General features: G+C 28.4%; 1 protein-coding gene across 15 annotated transcripts in view; it reads right to left on the minus strand.

Annotated features, from left to right (window-relative positions):
• Positions 1-20,582, minus strand: part of LOC139426129 (PH and SEC7 domain-containing protein 1) — a 166,549-nt gene that overhangs the window by 61,229 nt on the left and 84,738 nt on the right. For 3 of the 15 annotated variants that reach the window (XM_087153076.1, XM_087153080.1, XM_087153077.1), the window contains exon 1: positions 17,496-18,096. The exons of 8 other annotated variants lie outside the window; for them this stretch is intronic. The gene's annotated coding sequence lies outside the window, so the exon portion shown is untranslated. Of the gene's footprint in view, positions 1-17,495; positions 18,113-20,582 lie in introns of those variants that run through there. 4 more of the 15 variants (XM_087153079.1, XM_087153075.1, XM_087153081.1 and 1 more) reach the window with 2 other exon arrangements.

The raw sequence follows: 20,582 nt of genomic DNA on the forward strand, positions 1-20,582 counted from the left end.
TCGTATATACGTATGCACGGTCCAACAAAAACTATATATGATTCAAGGTTGAACTGATTTTTCTGAGAAGGCAGTAAATTAGATAATCTACCTGTTAAGAATAGCCTCAATTTAAAAAATGAAATTATGCTAAAGAAATATTCAGGCTTAGCAAAAATACATATAAAACAGAATTCATTCGTCTATATTTTCAGCAGTTCGCATACAACTGAATGTGTGTAACATTCAAACCATAGTTTTAATACAGAGAAGATTCAAGCAAAGATAAAAACAAAAAAAATTGAAAAAATTGAAAGATTTCCAGACGTGAGCCGCAACAAGATAATCTAATTGTAGCCCATACTGAAACAAAATTCGTAGCGGGATACAAAAGGATAATGCAATTGTACCTCAAATCCAATAAGTTGTTTTTCAAGATCACAACGAAAGCTAAAAAAACAAATAAATAAGAAAGATATTCTAGAAATTATTAGCAGAAGACGTGCCCAAACTTTAGAAACTTTGTACAAAGAAACGATGGTATATTCTCAAAAATGGAAATAATTTAGGAAAAAACATTTCAACTTTAGCAAAATAAATCAGGTATTATTTGTTACAATGGAGGACACAGATTTATGGTGTAACACATCTTTTTTGGTGGTAATGATTGAGTATATCCTTCAAAGATATAACTGCTATGAAATAAGTCAGGTATAAGTCAAAATTATTTTAACTGATTAACGAGATCTAGTCTAAAAAGTTAAAATGTTTTTTACTACCAATTCACATAAAGGAAAAAAAATTGCAGCACTATTTATACTTTGTGAGCGACTGTTACATTTGCTACATTTCTTTAATTGACCGATGATTAATTTATACTAATACTGTACAAAAGTACAAAATATTTTTAATGTAGGAAACATGTTTATCAGAGAACTGAAAAACTAATCAAAATATCAGTAATCATCAACAAAACAAACAATATTACGCATATGCAATAACATCCGAATTACTTTTTTTTTTCATTTAAATCAAGAGAGTTTTAAAAATTGCGTCTTTGTATTAAGATTACAAAACCACAGGGTCTACTAACAGGGGTCTGTTTAGAAGAAATTTGGGTCCGTTAACGGATCCTTCACAAAATATTTTTTTCATAAACACGGACCCTTCTCAAATTATTTTAACTTAAAAACAGACCCTTCACAAAATAATTTATCTTTTAATTTCACAAATTTGTTTATCTTTACAATTGGTTTGTTAATCGAATAAACCCTTTCCAGGAAGGGGAGGGGGAAGAAAGACAGATGTAAACGAACTAAATTTTGTCTTCGGCAGACGCTTCTTCCTTTATTCATCCGAAATGAATATTCTACGTTCAGCAGTATAGACTAAATACCAAATATTTATATGGTGCATCGCTAATTTAGTAGCTGCAATTGCTGTTTATTTTTTAAAATTTAATTTTTTTAATTATAATTTTAGAGTGTTGAGCATAATCTTGTATGTCTTTGCAATTTAAAAACTCCTTGAACTAGTTTTTTTGCAATAACGGACCCTATTTACACAAATTCACAAAAGCGGACTCTGGTTGAAAGAATGTGACTTAACGTTTATTTTATATTCACAAATTACGAGTACTTTTTTCACAATTTTACAAAAACGGACCTTTCACAAAATGTCTGGATAGACCCCTGACTTATATAAACTGAAATGTTCCAGATGTTCCAAAAAAAAGAATCACGTGATTTTTGGGCAGCCCCGGAGAAAATAAGCAGATTCTACTTTAATGCCAACTACGTTGTTTATCTTCAGCACTGATATGAATAAATCTTGAATAAGAAATTTACTTTCAGATTCCGTCTTCTGCATTCGGAATGTCCAATGATAAACTTGATTTTCTTAGAAAATATCTGAAGCGGAAGAAAAATTTTGAATACAACTTTTATGCTTAAGAAATTTCTCCCACGTAGTCTTGGGAAAAGATTTACTGGTTTGCAAAATTTGTTTTCGTCTCGCACAGACCGTTAAGCCCATCAAGTAGAAACTAAAAAATAAAAATGAATCTTCAAACTGAAACAGGATTTGTTCAACAAAAATACTGAGACACGGGTACAGATTTTAGTTATCAATAAATTTTAAGAACTTTAAGTTCAGTTTAACATTTATAGAGAAAAAATGCTAATATGCGTCACCACTACAGTTGCCTCAAACATTCATCGAAAACTATTATAATCCCTGGTCAATTCTTCTTAGGATACAATAAAAAAATTTCATAACGACCAGCAGAAATGTCTCATGATAATTAAAAAAGTAGTGACTTACAGGCATCAATGTTTTTTTAAACAGCGCTCTACAGCTACAAATGACTATTCCAGTTCAGCCCTAGCGATTCTTTCAAGTACATTACATAGCAATTGGTGATTCTTTCAATTACTAATCTTACACTCAAACATTATTAGAAATGTTCAAATTACGCTTTACAGCTACAAATTATTATTTCAATTGTAGTCAAGTAATTCTTTCAATTACTATTAGTGATTCTTACAATTGCTAATCTTGCACTCGAACAATATCCGAAATGTTCAAATTACGCTCTACAGATATAAAAGATTATTTTTCTGCACAATAAGTAATTCTTTCGAGCACGTTATGCAGCTATTAAAGATTCTTTTGATTACTAATCTTACAATAGAACTTAATCTTACAGCTATTAGTGATTCTTTTTGAATTATTAATCTTCATTACCAGATATGTTTCGCATTACGCTCTATAGCTATTAATGATTTTTTTCCCAATTACGCTCTGCAGGTATTACATTGACGACTCTTAATTTCGCTCCAAAACTCTTCCCAACAAAAAACTCTTCTAGAAAACTCTTCCCAACGCTCCATTACGTGCTGTACGACATCCTCACGCACCTCTCGAACCATAGCTTCAATATTGTATACCATATATATTATTGTTCGAAAAAGACAAGCTCCAAATCAATAATTAGTAAGACAGTTTGCGGTACCATAACACCGTTCATGTTTAAATTTTCTTCAGCCATTTTAGAAAGGATCAAAAATAAATCAAAATAATTACTTCGTAACCAAGTTTTTATTTCGATAGAAATAAAAAATTATTCTAAACAAATACTTAACGTCTAACTAATTATTCAATACTACTTAAAACTATCACTTAGGACTATTTAACAAAATGAATCTAAATAAATTGTACTTAATGAGTAAATAATTATTTAACACTATTTTAAATTATCACTTAAGACAACGTAACGAAATGAATGTAAACAAATGCTAATCATATAACTGTTTAACATTACTTGAATTATTACACTAGACAATTTAACAAAATAAATTATTACTAATGACTATAATGCTGCTAATTTAGATAGAGAAATATCCTCGCTTTTAGTGCCACATAAAAGAAAGAAATTATTTAACAGGGAAACTATATCGAATACAATCAATCGATTAATAGAAAAAATTTATATGTGTACCAAAATTACGCTTTTTTTTCATGCGTCATTAGAATAATATATTGTCAATAATATATAAGTCAATTCTATCTAATGTAATCGGTTAAAATAAATAAAATAGAGAAAGATAAAATATTTGTTTATCATTACAGATTCCCCTTCTTTTTGTGAATATGTGTACTTTTCATAGACTTATTACAAAGTAGCAATGCTATCTAATGTAGTAGACAATATCAAATTCGATAAATTGCTAATCAGAATTTCATATTTTTCACCACAGACATACCATTTCAACAAATACTTCAACCTGCGCTATCACAATGTCAGTAAATTATCGAAATCTGGGGTCTTTGTTGCAGAATTTCATATTCTCCCATAGACATATCATTTATAGTGACAGAAAAATGTTGAACGTCTAACGCATTAATCTAATAAAGCTTCAAAGACGATGTATTAAAATAATAAAAAGTCCTAAACACAACTTAGAAAAAAGTTTAATTTCTGCATTTAAAATGAAAAATGGAAGCAAGTTAACGAGTATAATATGCATAATATTAGCATCACCTACACAGAGTCTTTATTTAAGCTATTTTCTGGGACGCTAATGATACTGTTTTGAAATTCAAATTTCGAAATTTAGCACCGTCGTCTTTAAAAAGAACTTCCAAAATATAAACACAATGAACACTTTTCTTAAGAAGTTTCGGCACGTGCGACAATTTTAGTAAACTTCTCCTTCTTTTGGGTGAGAAAATAAAATAAAATATGAGATATCGATTTGGGGAAAGAAAATTCACTTAGCATGTTGATCGTGATTTTACTTAGTTCCGTGAAAAAATACGATCTTTCTCTGGTGACTAAAGCTTAATCTCTAATGGAAAGCCGAGATATTTTCTCAAATCTACTTATTTTTATTTCGAACGTAAATTTTTATTTGGAAAAGCAAATTTAAAACACGTATTTAGGAGCGAAACACGAACACTTTCACACGACGAAATTACATTATTTATAAAAGTTGGAATGTTGGCAATTTTAAACTCTCGAATTGTGCCTCGCATTTTTAAGATGTTTATAAAATTAAAAAATATTGGAAATAAAATTGTTTGATTGTTGTAATACATTATGAATTTTTTGAATGGTTATGATAAATCTACAATTGATAAATTGGGATGGAATTGGGGAAATTAGAACATAATAAAATATTCCCGTAAAGAATATATCCTGTAATGAACATAATATCCTGTAATGAACATAATATCCTGTAATGAACATAACATCCTGTAATGAACATAACATCCTGTAATTGACTTACTGTATATAAATTGTTGTCATTTTTGTTTAATTTTATTTTTTATACTTTTAATAGATATCCTGTAATGAAGTTATGTAAGTATAGTACTAAAATATGGTTCAAATTTGCACCAGAGTGACTGATTATTGACACCAGATTAATTGACAGATTATTGAGAGGATTTTTAGTTTAGATTTATCAATCAATTGACAAAAGGCTTGCCGATTGTTGGTGCGAACTAGTGAACGAAAATTCACTTTGTATGAGGATTGTGATTCACTGAGAAAAATATGATCTTTCTCTAGTGGTTAAGATTTCCATCTCTAATAGAAAACCGAGAGTTGTGGCTGGTTGTTAACTATTATTTGATCTACAATTGGTAGAAGATTTAAGAATCTTGTGTTGTTATTTACCTACAATTGGGGTGTCAATACTTTTCTCATATTTTTGTTTACTACTCAATTCAAGGAATTTTTCCCTAGATTTATAATTGTGTGTTTATTATCTTTTTAAAACTTGAGAAAATAATTTTATTTTTCCTCATAATTTGTATTTTATTTTCAAGTTACATATTTACCTTTTTTGTTGTTTAATCCTACCCTTATATTTATCCTTGTTTTTCCGGTAGGCGAAAGTCTTATTAATTTGTATTTAGTAATTACGACATTAAGATGTTAAAATAATTCGTTAGCTGTAAAGATCTCCAAAAAAATACGTAAAGGTATAAGAAAGAGTGTACGTAAAGGTATTTTTGCAATCAATGAAATAAAATAACACTAACTTGAGAGAAAACTAAGAGAAAGAAGAAAGGGGAAAAAAGACCATAGATGGCTTAATAAGAATGAAAATATTTTAGGAAATTCAAGGGTTATTTTTATACTTTTGTTAAAGATCCAGTTTTAGTTAACTTCTGGAAAATCTAATCATATTTTTGTAATTTAGCGAAAAATCATAGAACCACTGATTAGTAAACGATCCTGTTTTTGTGAATTTTGAAAAATGTCATTTCCTGTCTTTCTCAATTACACAAAAACCACACCTTTCAAGGAGTTGTAGTTGTTTCAGATAGTTGAAGTCGTCATAGACAAAATTTTATATAAATAAATAAATAAATAGTGTCCATTTTTAAAATATAAAATATTGTGAAAGGTTCCGTTAATAATATAAAATATTTTGTGAAAAGTCCGTTTTAAGTATAAAATATTATTTGAAGGGTCTAATGATAAAAAATTTTGTAAAAAATAAATCCTTCGATATCGTTTATCAATTCGGGGAACATAATCAATTCTTTTCTTCGAATTGACATACAATATTCGTAGAACATAATCTTCTAAAAACTACAATTTGATTTTTCTAGGCAAGTAGTAAAATATTTTCTAATAGGCGCAAATTACAGAACAAAAATTTACCTTCAACACTATTGTGCTTAAAAACAGCTATTTAAAAAAAAAATTGACTAAAATTAAAATCTATCGTCAGAACAATCAATAATATAACTTGCTACACAAGAGCAAAAAAAAAAAAAAATATATATATATATATATATAAGGTCGAATGATTACTATCCACACACGTGCGTGTGCTGCAATGAAAACAGACGATGGCAAACAGAAAAACAACTCAACTTTCTGTTACGGATCCCGCTTTATGGTGGATCAGAAACAAGAGCATCTCATCAATTCATTAACACTATCGTCCCTCCCCATCATCCCATGAGATTTTTAGATTATTATATTCCCGACGACACCATTGATTACAGATGGCTGGTGAAGATGGCCGAAGGAAGAAAAGTCGCCAAGGCGGAAAATCGATCGCACGCCAAACCAATGCCACAAAAGGTCAACTCGAGCAGGGTACAGAGTGAGAGGCGGGGATAGAGTTTTACGGATGAAGGTGGAAGATTTTTAAGAGAGGATGCAGATTCCGTCATCCGCTTCATCTTCGTCCACACTTAGACAATGACGATAATATGTTATTGAATGCTAATAGAGCAGCTCTTTTAAAACGGATGACGGGATTAAGGTTTTAAGACGAGAAGAAATGGGTAAATAATCGAGGGAATTTAAAATCTCATTACAGCGCGGATTGGGAGAAAGGAAATAATTGAATCAGTTTAAATCGTTCTTCGTACGGTAAAGGGGCAGACCATGCAGTAAATTGAAAAGCTTTTGATTGCATTTTTTGAAGAAAATAAATTATTTTTTGAAATATATTAGTTTGGGATACTTTTTTTTAAGAGAATGAATTATCCTTTAAAAATAAGAAAAACTTTTTTTCATAGATTTTCTTCTGTAAAAGAAATTTTAAATGATATATAAAAGAGAAGAAAAAAAACTTTTTTCTAATACTTAAGCTGAATTATTCTTTTTTCTGCTTGAAAACGTATTTATAGACACGATAAATTCAAAATGCATGAACAAAAAAAATAAGAAAAAGAAGTATAAGAGTAAAAAAAGAAACCAGCAACGAGAAACTTGAATTTGGTTCGAAAAATTTGTAAAAAAAATTTAAAATAAGTATATTTTATTAATACTTATATATAATATAATTATCACCTATTAAAAATAATACATATTTTAAACATAATAAATAATTGATAAAAAATTAGAATATTAAAGGATGAAGGTAGTAATAAATATTATGATTTCTTTTAGAAAAAATTATTAAAAAGCTATCTTAGAGCTTCTGAAACTAATTAAAAATAACTAATATCATATGAAATATATTACTAAATAGATAATGTAGATATGTAGAGAATGGTAATAAAAAGAAATTAAAACTACTTCATATTTATGCCAAAATATATATATTTCATCAAAACAGTAACGAAAAAAATAAATTGAAAAAAAAATGTTAAGAAACTTATTTAATTCATATTTTTAATTCAGACTTATTCGTTGATTTAAACCTTATGTACTTCGGGCAAATATTAATCTAATAAGGCGTATTTAACAGCCTTGTTTATATTAAATAATAACACTAGTTAGACCGGTTACATTGTATCTATAATGTTACATACTTTGTAAATCCTAAATTCACATCAGTGATACTACTTTTTACTATATTTTTTAAAATTTGTTTGAAAACCTAAACTACATTGCTTACTAAGAGAACACGAAATAGCAACTCTTATTTTAAAAATTTTTTTATTAAAAAATTATCTTTTTAAAAACATATAAAAGAAATACTAATAGCAATTTGTTGTTAGATTTACAAAGGGTGTTATTAAAATTTACATTTTAATCATTCTTAAACAAAAAAAAACAAAAAACAAAACAAAAAAAAATCGTAAAGTAAAAAAAAGTTTGGTATATTTGCCTGAAAAATCACTATGTAAGTGATAATTAATTATTACATTCTAACATAAAAGTTGGTCATAAAACTCAAAATTTTCGATGCCTTCCTAAATTTCCTACTTAAAAAAATCGTACATAACACGAATTAAACAATAAAATCCATTAATAACATTCCAGACCAACTTTCCTCTTTTTCGCACCGAAACTCGAAAACGCACTTATTCAACGCATTCAACGAAAGCATCACTCCATACCAAATGAACTGAATGGATTCATCACTCTATCTCAGTAGAATTAATCACATAGCACCTCTTCATTTGAAAGGAGTTCAAACAAGTCAATCGATAAAGCCGACTACCCTTAATTAAATGCACTTTTCTGGTAATAGAAAACTCGGAGTTTGAAAACTTGCTAATAAAGAAACTGCGAGTTCGCTTACTTTTCTTCACAATCAATGAGGAAGATTTTTAAGAAAGGAGAGGATTGGTAAAAGAATAAACAGGACGAACTTCTACACAACTTTTTTTAATTTAATTAGAATGCATTGAGTGCGGGTAAATAGTACGCGCGCTATTTTGAAGCTCAGCTTAATGTTCAATAATTTTATTATTTATTTAAAAAGAAGTTGAGAGATTATTGAGATTTGATTGCTCATGTTCAGTTTAAAGATGTTAAATAAATAATATGATGCTTTAGAAATTACAGCACTACTTATCTGAATAGCAATATAAATATCTTAACGAAATTTAAAACTTTCTGTTAAGGTCTCTAAACTATAAATGTAATTTGTTTTTGTTTTTTAAATATTCAATTTAGTCAAAATATTTTCAATTTATTATAAATATTTTCAGTTCATTCCTCAATTATTATTGCTTGATAAAATTTATTGCGTATCATTTTTCTTTGTCGCTTAAACAGGACCATACTGTTGGTAATGAATATGCTTCGGACAAGTTATACAAAGATTACACTAGAGAAGGAATTTTTTGTTGTGTTTATACAAATACAAAATCTCGCCTAATACGGGGGTGGAGATTTTAAATTCGTTTTGCTCCTAATGCTACAGTTTTTAAAAAACACATTCTTAGTCCATTCTTTGTCAAAATGTACAAGTTTAAAAACATTGTACAGGGTTGTCACTCAAATCTGGAAAAAAAATTCCTTGTGTTTTCCCTGTATGTATTATACACAATATAAAAAGAGGAAACAACAATTACTGTGCTCTTGTGTGAGCTATATTGGGCTAACTATATTTATTAGTTTTAATTGCTGGAAAAGCAGCTGAACATACTTAAAATAATGCTGTAGTAAATGAAATAGTTTAGTATAGCTGAAATATCATGGTTAAATATCCCATAGATCACGCTTTAAGTGGTCACCATTTTTTAAAAGTCAAAAATAAGAAACAAATTCTCTGTATTTATTTTCCCAGTTTGTAAAGAAAAAAAATTTCCCTGCATTTTCCCAGTAATTTTAGGTGATTTTTAAATTCCCTGTATTTTCCAGGTTTTCCCTGTGGAGTGGCAACCCTATTATACGTGTAGCAGGGCATCATTTATATGTTGCGACAAACTTCCAAAGGGTATAACTCCTCTGGGAGTTTGTCGCTGTCACGTCATCAGACTTAAATTAAATAAAGCACATCATAATAATGAAAATTGCATAAGAACCCATGCAACTGTTAGGTAATGTCGTCGTGGTGGCTGGGGGCACTTTCTTATAATGACTTGTTCAGAAGCACGCGAAGAAACAGTTCATAATAGGGAGACGGTATTTCCAGGCATGGACTCCTATACAGTTTTCATCCCGATAATGTGTTGTAATTCGCTAGACGTTTATTGTAACATTTATGCAACCCCCAGTGATATAGAACGTTTTTAAACTTTTAAATTTTGACAAAAAAAAAACAGACTAAAAAAACTGTAATTTGGGGAAAGAAACCGATAGCAGATTTGAAATCAGCGATATGATATTATTATCTAAGATCTATAAAAAATCTCATACAACAAGAAAACAAAGAAGAAGAAAAAATTGTTCCTCAGTGTTAAGCAAAACACCTTATATTATCATGTGGTACATAAATACCACAAAATGAGAGAGAAACAAACCACTATATCCTAAAAGATAATCAAAGGAATAAAAATAAAGCAATAAAAAGATAAAAATGAAATAATCCTTTATCCCAAGAAAGGAAAAAATAACACCAATTTGCTTTATCAAAGACAGCTGTTAGGATTCTCATCTCCATGGAGCAAAACAAAGAGCACAAATAACATGGCTATTTAGAGATCGCATTTCTTTATGAAGTGTACCAAAGAAAAAAAGAAATATATAAAAAAGCATAAGTATGCGAAAGCAAAATAAGAAAAAAAATAAAAGTATGTGAAACAAAATTTTTGCTAGGCCAAGAAAGAATCATAAAAATGAATTATAAAAAAAATTTTGTTTAAAAGAAATTACAATTTATTACTTGCAATTCGAGAAGAAGTGAAATAATTATGCTTAAAATTTAAATGAGATTTAATTGGACACCTGTAAGCGACGTCACATATAAGTATCGAAGCTGATTGGCTAAATCAATAAGTGACACGTTTTACCAAAGATGATGTCACTTTCAGGGGTATCCAAATGAGAGTAATGTAATAAAAACGTGAAATTCTTGAATGTTATTCAGTATCTATTAGTGAGAGGAAATCGTAACGTCTGAAGAAACTTAAATTTGAATTTAAGTATAGTTGTTTAGTTAAACTACATGCACGCGATAACTAATAGTATTTATTATAAGACTGTTGTTTAAAAAGGAAGGACTTAAAAATTTTGAATGGTATATGTTGTTTAAAAAGAGGCCCTCTACTTTCTAACCAAAAACTGAAAAGACCTACACAACTAGTGTAAGAAATTTCTTAAATGTTTTCTTTTTTTCTTATTTTACTAATTTCAATGCACATTAAACTTGTCATAAGATTAATATTTTTTAACATTTCAAATTTTAATTTTAAAAAAATTATCAATGAAAATATGCTCAAAACTAATGTAATTCAGGGATTTATTTTAAAAGAAGAAAGTAAACTATTTATTAACAGTAAATAAAATCAACTCAATGCGTCCACGGAGTTAAAAATTCTATTAAAATGTACGTTTAATATAGAAGGAAAAGTGCGTGAAATTTCAAATGCTTTTTTTTTTAATTCAAAATTATATATTTTTTTCTTTAAATTTTTAAGATAAATTGATATCACCATCATTTCAAAAAAAATAATCTGTTACCAATTGAAATAAAATTCGATTGAATTCGTTGAGGCCTCCGAAAGCCAACGAGATTTTTACATCTAACTATCTCTTTGGATTGTTTCCAGATAAGTGCTTATTCCGAAATCCTCAGTAGATAGCAGCACAACACACAGATATTACGTACGAGGACATCGTGGTGCTTTACACTAAAAATGCTAATAAAACAGCTCCCGTGAACAATTTAAAAATTAGTCTAATCATTTTACTCCCCTCAACATTAAAACAGAGGTAAACTCTTTTTTTATCAGAAAAAAAATTATATACTAAAACATAAATTTAAATTTTGCATAATTATATATACAAATACTTTTTTCTTGCACAGTTACAATACTGAAAATCTTTTTAAGTTTAGTTTTATTACAGGAAATTTCAAAATCAGAGAAAAAGCACAATTTTCTGCAAAACGGTTCTTGAACTGATTTCAGATTTAAATTCTATCTATTAATTTTAAATTTTTAATATAATGTATATACTATATAGACCAAGAATTCTCCCGCATTATTAATTTTTTACAGCAATATAACGTAATATTTTTTTTTTTTTTTTTTACATTTTAAAAGTCTATTTATAGCAATGTACTAAATATTTAACAAAAAGGACTCAGTTCGATAACTCAGTGCTATTAAAATTAATTTTAATAGTACTTTCTCTATTTGACTTCTCTATTTGACTATATATATAAGTAACTCAACTTAGGCCTTTATGTTAGATGGATCATAAATTGCTTAAATTATTTCTTTTTATCCACTGTAGGAAGAATCAAAAAAAAAATTTATTGCTGATATGTACAGAATAAAATTGTGTATAATAATCAATCATTAGATAATAAATAACTTTGATTACACTCAAGCATATTACAATCATACATAAACTTGATATTAGGTTAATATTTGCTTTCCCTTCTTACAGTATTAGCAGTTTAAAAAAAATTCTGGTAACACTTCAATGTTCTGGCATTCATGAGCCAGGAAAATGACAGCCAGGATAATGACAAATTCGCCATTTTATATCATATAACTTTACATTAATTTAATATTTTGGCCTAAGACGTTTATATTCTGCAGAAAACAACAGGATTTCTTAAAATAACACAGATAAATCTATGTAGTTTATGTTATTAATGATTTCAAGAAGTCAGGAAAATGACAACACGAAAATCTACTCGCCTTGGAAAAAAAATTTTAATAGATTTTGAACCAGAAAATTGGTTCTTTATTCATGCAACAAGACATGTTCATATAGGAGGGCATCTAATCAATCTATTAACATGAGATATTGATAGCTGGCTTTATCTATTTTGGCTATAAACCACTAAATAAAAGTAGCCAGGAAAATGACAGATTATCTGGGGACAAACAAATTATTGACAGAAAAAATTATTTTAAACGAAGTTTTTGTAAATAATACCCTCTGCGTATATTCTAGAAATGCTTACACCGGTTGAGATAAAAAAAATTAGATATTGAAAAATTTATGGGAAGTTTTGAAGCTAGTTATTATTGGAAACGTTGTTTGGGACATACCAGGAAAATGACATTTTGAAGATCAATTAAATTTTTTAACTAGACAAAACAGTCAATGCTAGTGCAAAGTCATTTTAAAATGCTAACAGCAATGCTATTTATTAATTTTTTTTTTAAAAAAAAGTTCTTTTAGTATTATAGTATTAGATCTTGGAGCAAGGGACAGTGAATTGTCATATTTCATGAGAATCACAATATTAAAAAAAAAAGTAGATTGAAAAAATTTTTGATTCATATTCAGAAATTTATCAATAACTGATTTTGTAAATTAAAGAAATTTCAATGATGAACAACTATGTCTCTTAGATCTAAAAAAATCACTTAAAGTAAAAACAGCAAATTTTAAAAGCTTTTTTGATTAAAATACAATTAAATAATTTTTTAACCACTAAATATTTAGCTAACTCATTATTTACAAATAATTAATTAATATATTTGTTATTTTTTTATTTTTGAAAGAAATAATAACTTCTGTGTTATAGTTCCTTAACCAATAAAATTTATTTTTGGTCATTTAAATCAAGTCAGGTTGCTTTTATGAAAGATCTTTCTCTCACTTTAATATTAAAACTAACTTTTAACATTGAAATTAAAATTAGGGTAAAAAAACATTTTTGAAAAAAAAAAAAAATTTTTTTGTCATTTGCTCTAAAATCTCTATTTAAAGAAATGGAAATATGCATATTGCTATAGGTTTTATAGAAGAAGAATGGATATAAAATCTATGTTACAGCTATCAAAACAAATTTCTTTAACATTACAAAACACTGACCTCTAAAATATACAACAAAATTCCTTTTGTAGAGTCTCTAACTATAAACCTAGTTACTTTATTCGACTTTTGCATGAATATCTTGTTGATGCAAAAGTCAAAAAAACGATAAACGATAAAATCGTTCAAATTAAACCAATCATGAAGGTAGCATAATTTAAATCTGAGATAAAACTTTGAAAGACAATAGAAATTGGACTCATACGTGACGATAAAAAGGATAAGGAACACGTTAAGGATACACTTTACACGAAGGAAAGGCAACAAGTTAATATAATAAGGCAATTGCAAAACAGGTTGCCTTATTTAAATAATAGTCAAGTATTTTTCTTGCGTTTCATAATTTTTAATCTTTAAGAAATAAAAGTCTTATAAAAAAATTCATCAAAAATCTAACACTTATTGAATACAAACCATTTGGAAAGGATTAATAAAAAAAATTGAATTGAAAAAGAAACTTAAACCTATCGATACAATGTTTGGACAGAGTTGAGCTATATTATGGTTTAAATTCTCTACAACCCTTCATACTGTCCCAAGTTAACATCATAAAAGTATCTTTAAAAAGACATATTGAAATCATCAATACGTTGTTTGAAATTTTGGAAGGAATTGAACCATATTATGGTTTAAATTCGATGCATTCTTGATAGTGTTTCAAGTTAACATTATAAAAGTAACTAGAAAAAGAATTAACATAAGAGATATTAAAATTATCAATAGACAGCATTGGACCATATTAAATTTTTAATTCGCTGCATACTGTGTAGTTAAACTAGATAAGTCAACATTATAAAAGTAACTTTAAAAACAGTTGACATTTAAAAATATCAAACTTAAAAGAATAAAACTTAAAGATGTTGAGCTTATCGATACGTTGAATTTTGAACCGTGTTGAACCATAAAATGATTTTAATTTGCTGCACTCTTGATTCGATCCCAAATTATTATTATAAAAGCACGTTTTTAAAAAAAAATTAGAATTTATCGATATAATTGAATATATCAATACACTATTAAAAATTTTGATCCATTTCATTAACTAAATTATTTCGACTTGAGCATAATTACATGGTTGGAAGGCTAAAGTAGTGAGTTCGATCCTGGTAGCGGACAAAAGAATCGGCATGTGTACGTTAAATATATGGTGGCTGAAAGTCCTGTCGTTGGTTGTGGCGTGGAAGTTAGGAGAAGGGGGTACCAGCTCAGGCATTTTCCACGTCGTCTCACCAGGGTCAAAATTTAATTAGGGCTTTATCATTATTTATTCCCAGCATAGATGTTAAAAAGATTGAGAGTCCTAAAAATGGAGTAAGGTGCTTGGTCATAGTTGGGTGGTGTGTTTGAACATGATTGCGATTAAATATAATTCAACCTGAATGGAAATCATGGTCTAATTTAACGTCTTATTGAGGTAGCAGCGAATTAGCACCTTAATGGATCTAGAAATATAAAGGTTAAATATTGATACAATTTTTTTGAGTGAGAAGAAATACTGTTTGATAGACGCTTAAGAATTAAAATATTTATATTGATATTTGCGATTTTATATAGTACGTCAAGTCAGGTTGCTTTCATGAAAGATCTTTTTCTAATTTTAATATTATAACTAACTTTTAACATTGAAGTTAAAATTAGGGTAAAAAAACATTTTCGAAAAAAAAAAAATACATTTTTTTGTCATTTGCTCTAAAATCTCTTTTTAAAGAAATGGAAATAGGCATATTGCTATAGGTTTTATAGAAGAAGAATGGATATAAAATCTATGTTACAGCTATCAAAACAAATTTCTTCACCATTACAAAACATTGACCTCTAAAATATACAACAAAATTCCTTTTGTAGTACAAAAGTGCGTCTTGAAAAATGAGCATTACCAGGGTGGCCACAACCAGTGGTGACAAAAGTTTAAATATCTAGACAGGTTTTTTTAAATTTACAAATATATTTCGACAGAATATATGTTAATGAAAGCAATTGTTTCTTCAATCTCTCTTAACCACTTTATAAATTTTTCCAGGGTTGTGGCCACCTTGGTTACACATATAAATTGTAATATGGAAGAAAATTCTCCTCAGAATAGTTACTGTATAATTTTCCTGGGGGTAGTTACAAGAAGTTCTTTAAAAAAAATTCGATTATAAATAATTTAATTTTACGAAATGTATCAACACGTAATACTTTTCTTTCTTGGAAAATAAGCATCACACACATTAGTTAAGTGATTTGGAAGAAAAATTGCAGGTAATTTTTTAAAATTCAAATTAAAAATTTTGAGCGCGATTTAAAGGAGGTTGCAATTTTGAATCCAAAAGTAGAATAGCTTTTTCGTTCGGAGCAAAATTTTATTTATTAGTCTTCAATTCTACATGTGTTTAATTAATTCATAAAAGAGTTTACAAATTTCTAATTGATGATATTGTTGTAAATGTGATTTTTGTGCAAAGTTATATTTGTAAATCTTTAAAAAAAAAAAAAAAAAAATTTAATATTTTTAGTTCTGTTAGGCAAATTGCTTTTCTAACTTCTAACTCATTAATCACACTTCTCATGATCTACGACACTGATTTATAAAAAATTTCCTATTCTTATGGTACGCACTTTAAATCGGTATCTGTTTGCTTTTTCAATGTTTAGTGTTAACAACATAATTTTTTCAACCATATGTAGTACATTAAACTATCTGGAATATAAAGCACTAGCGAACGAAGAACATCATAACTATTCCAGGAACTTAATAAAATAAACATAATTCACATGCGTTAGTCACTTTCCTCATGATCAACGGCACCGATTTAGAAAAAATATCCTACTCTTATGGTACACATTTTAAATCGAGTTTGTTTCTTAAATGTTTAGTCAACGATTCTTTTAACAACATAATTTTTTTAACAATATTTTGAACATGAAATTATCTGGAATACAAATCACAACCGAATGTAGAACATCATACCTATTCCAGGAACTTAATTAAATAAACATAATTCAAATGCGTTAGTCACTTTCCTCGTGATCAACGGCACAGATTTATAAAAAATATCTTATTCTCATGGTACACATTTTAAATCTGATTTGTTTCTTAAATGTTTAGTCATCCATTCTTTTAACAACATAATTTTTTTTAACAATATTTTGTAAATGAAATTATCTGGAATATAAATCACTACCGAACGAAGAACATCATACCTATTCCAGGAACTCAATAAAATAAACATAATTCATATGCGTTAGTCACTTTCCTCGTGATCAACGGCACAGATTTATTAAAAAAATATCCTATACTTATGGTACACATTTTAAATCGGCTTTTTTTTTTTTTTTTATATATATGTTTAGTCGTCGATTGTTCTCAATTAAGTAATTTTTTCAACAATATTTTGTACATTAAATTATCTGGAATATAAATCACTACCCTAAGAACGAAGAAGAACACCACACATGTTCCATATTAATAAAATAAACATAGTTCGCATGCATTATCTCACTAAAGTGAATACAATTACTTAATATATATGTATTAATTTATTTAAAACCTGATCAGCGCATTACTTTTAGCCAAACCTAACAAAACAAACAAAATAATCTAAATTTTCGGAACCTAAGTAATTTCTATATCCATTTTGTAATAAATCAGAAGCAATGTATTGATTTATTTCTTAACATCTAAGCAGCACATAACTTTAATGTGAATTAAATATGAATTAACCTAACGGAAATAATTCAGCTTGATTTTCAATATCATTATGTTACAATTTGTGGAACTATAATATTAATTAATGAACAATAATTTGCGGAAATGAGCTGAAAATTTTCGAACGTTGAATTAAAATTTAGTAAAACTAATAAAATTTGAAATAATACTTACATGAGTAAAACAAATTGTGATAAAATAAAAACCATAGATGTCGTATAGCTTTGATACATTGTCACATCTCAACAAACAATTATTAATTAACTATCACATCACTTCACTCTTCCCGGCACACAGTTTAATAGATCCCATTGACAGATTTTCTTCTTACACACAGTTTGATAGATCTTCAACCCACACACCACGTTTTGGTTGTTTACAATTACTTTTTTAAAAAAATTCATTCACCAAATCCCATTTCTAAACAAGTAAAAATATGAACATCATCAAGTTCAAAAATGACAGTATCAACTAAACAAATTTTAGAAGGGGTGTCTCGAACGGGGCAATGTCCGCTTTACCCCCACGAAGCATTCCAGGAAACGTTACTACTTATCCTGGAGCTTCCGGGACAAGAATCCGCATCATCTTCAATTGTAAGTTAACTTTTCCTGTTAACACGCAAAGGAAGCAGGAAAGATGACACAAAATAACACGTTACATAAGTGTATTGCAGGTAAAAGGTCAAAAGCACCTCCAGATCGTCAGATGGGACGTAGAAAACGATAAAGTTACGTTTCTCTCAACTCCGCGATAGTCCGAAATTTTCGACTGTAGGGTTGCCGGAATATAGCAAATCGAACGCAGAGCGAACACGCCAAATAAACAGCGGGAAACTGCGTAATGGCTATTTTATCGGAAACATCACGGAGAGGTGCGTTCCTGACAAATGAAAATTTTAAATGAGAAATTGAAGTAATAAAGAATTTTGGTAAACACGAATGTTCTATTTAGCCTGGTTTTTCTAATTATCTTAAACGAAAGGAGCTCAAAAGAAGAAAATGAAAAATAAACGAAAATTCTTCGATTTTAATCGATTTTTCGGGTCTACATAACACCAGTTTTAGTTATATTGAAGGGCTTCAAGAAAATTAAACATAATAAGTTATATTTTCAAATTACTCAGAAGAGCGTTTTCTTAGGCATTTGATAATGTCTATTTATCCATGGTTATAAAAAAATTTGTCCCTCAGGAGTTCTTTATTTTATATTAACTTAACTAGCATTTGAGTAGAAGTCAAAAGTAACAACAACAAAAAGAAGAAGGAAAAAAATATTAGATGTTGCCAGATATAAATCTTAAATTTTATAGCAAGTTTCTAAAAAATATTAAAACATAATTCAATAGAAATAAAAACGGTTTCCCCTCCTCCTATCCTAACATCTTAATTGAAATGAAATGAATGAAATAAAAAAAAATCTAAATAAATACTTAGCGCATGACTATTTTTTTCTTTTTTTTTTTTAAGATTTAAACTATTTCTTCGAACCAAATTCTTTCATCGTCTAGCTGTTGTCCGCGATGAAATACGTTGGTTTCAATTTTAACGATTTTGAAGGGATGTCATCGATATTGTCAAAGTTCATTGTGTATTGAATTTGAGTAATAATTTAAAATATGTCCAGAAGCAATTTTACACAAACCACCGTAAGTATGAGTTCAAGACATTTCAGCGTAGTAGGCAGCAGAAGTATTAAAATTATCCCACTGCTCCATTACGGGCTGTACTACTTCCTACCGCACTTCTCGAGACATTACTTAAGTATCGTATAATATGTATATTGCATACAGAGGTCTGTTTAGAAGAAATTTGGGTCTGTTAACGGACCCTTCACAAAATATCTTTTCATAAAAACGGACCCTTCACAAAATAATTTATCTTTTAATCGGATCCTTCACAAATTTGTTTATCTTCATTAAAGTTTTGTTAATCGAATAAACCCTTCCCAGGAAGGGAGGGGGAGAAGAAAGACAAATGTAAACGAATTAAGTTTTGTCTTCGGCAGACGCTTCTTCCTTTATTCGTCCGAAATGAATATTCTGCGTTCAGCAATACCAAATATTTGTATGTTGCATCTCTAATTTAGAAGCAGCAATTGCTGTTTATTTTTTAAAATCTATTTTTTTTTACTTATAATTTCACAGTGTTGAATATAATCTTGTATATTTTTACAATTTAAAAACTCCTTGAAAAAGTTTTTTGCAATAACCCTATTAGCACAAATTCACAAAAGCAGGATCCTGGTTGAAAGAATGTGACTTAATGTTTATTTTATATTCACAAATTACGAGTAATTGTTTCACAATTTTACAAAAACGGACCTTTCACAAAATGTCTGGACAGATCCCTGGCATATATGCTATTGCTTGAAAAAAGCAAGCTCAGTCACCAATAATAGGTATAAAAGTATGCGGGCACGATTGCACCGTTTATGTTTAAAATTTCTGCAACCATTTTAGAAAAGATCAAAAATCGATCTAAATAATTACTTTGTAACTAAGTTTTTATTTCTATAAAAATACAAATTATTTTAAATAAATACTTAACGTAATTATTCAAATGCCTTGCATTCCAGTATAGTACTATGAATCAGTCAAGAAAATAAAACTTGTTCGTTACGAAACTTGGAATCACAATGCAAGAATGGAGTAACTGTGACCAAGAAAGACCTTATTTCTTTCCTCAGTCGCATGAAGAATAATAAAAAGCAAAATACACATGATATCTTCCGTCTGTCAGCCGGGTGAAAGCGCGAAGTCAATCCATTATATCTATGAACATTACTTTTGTTGCAAAAACGCAAATTTCAAGTATTTGAAGTTATCCATCATTTATGCGATTGTGGTGGAGTTAAAAATAAATGCGGGTATTTAGCAAATCAAAATAAGCAGAAACAGAATAGTATTAACAGCTGAACAGAAAAAGTTTTGCATTTTATTTAATTTCGTTACAGGAAGGACGATATCCAACCGACTGGAATCAACGAAACTTTTTTTTATATAAAGAACATTTATAGTTATAATATTTACAGTACATAAATAATAAGGATATATATATATATACAGGGGTGATTGTGAGCCCAAGTCAGAATTCCGGAAATTTTCTTGAGTTAAAAAAAAAAAAAAAAAAAAAAAAAAAAACAATTTAAATTGAAAAATTAGAAAAAAATTTAAACTAGGTTTTTTCCTTTTTCTCAATATTTCTTAGTTTATTTACAATACATTTAAATTTTTACACATACCTATGATGACCTGGAGAA

Source organism: Parasteatoda tepidariorum, chromosome 10 (assembly GCF_982258835.1).
Source record: "Parasteatoda tepidariorum strain Cologne lab strain chromosome 10, Ptep-v5.0, whole genome shotgun sequence".
Taxonomy (NCBI): Eukaryota; Metazoa; Arthropoda; class Arachnida; order Araneae; family Theridiidae; genus Parasteatoda; species Parasteatoda tepidariorum.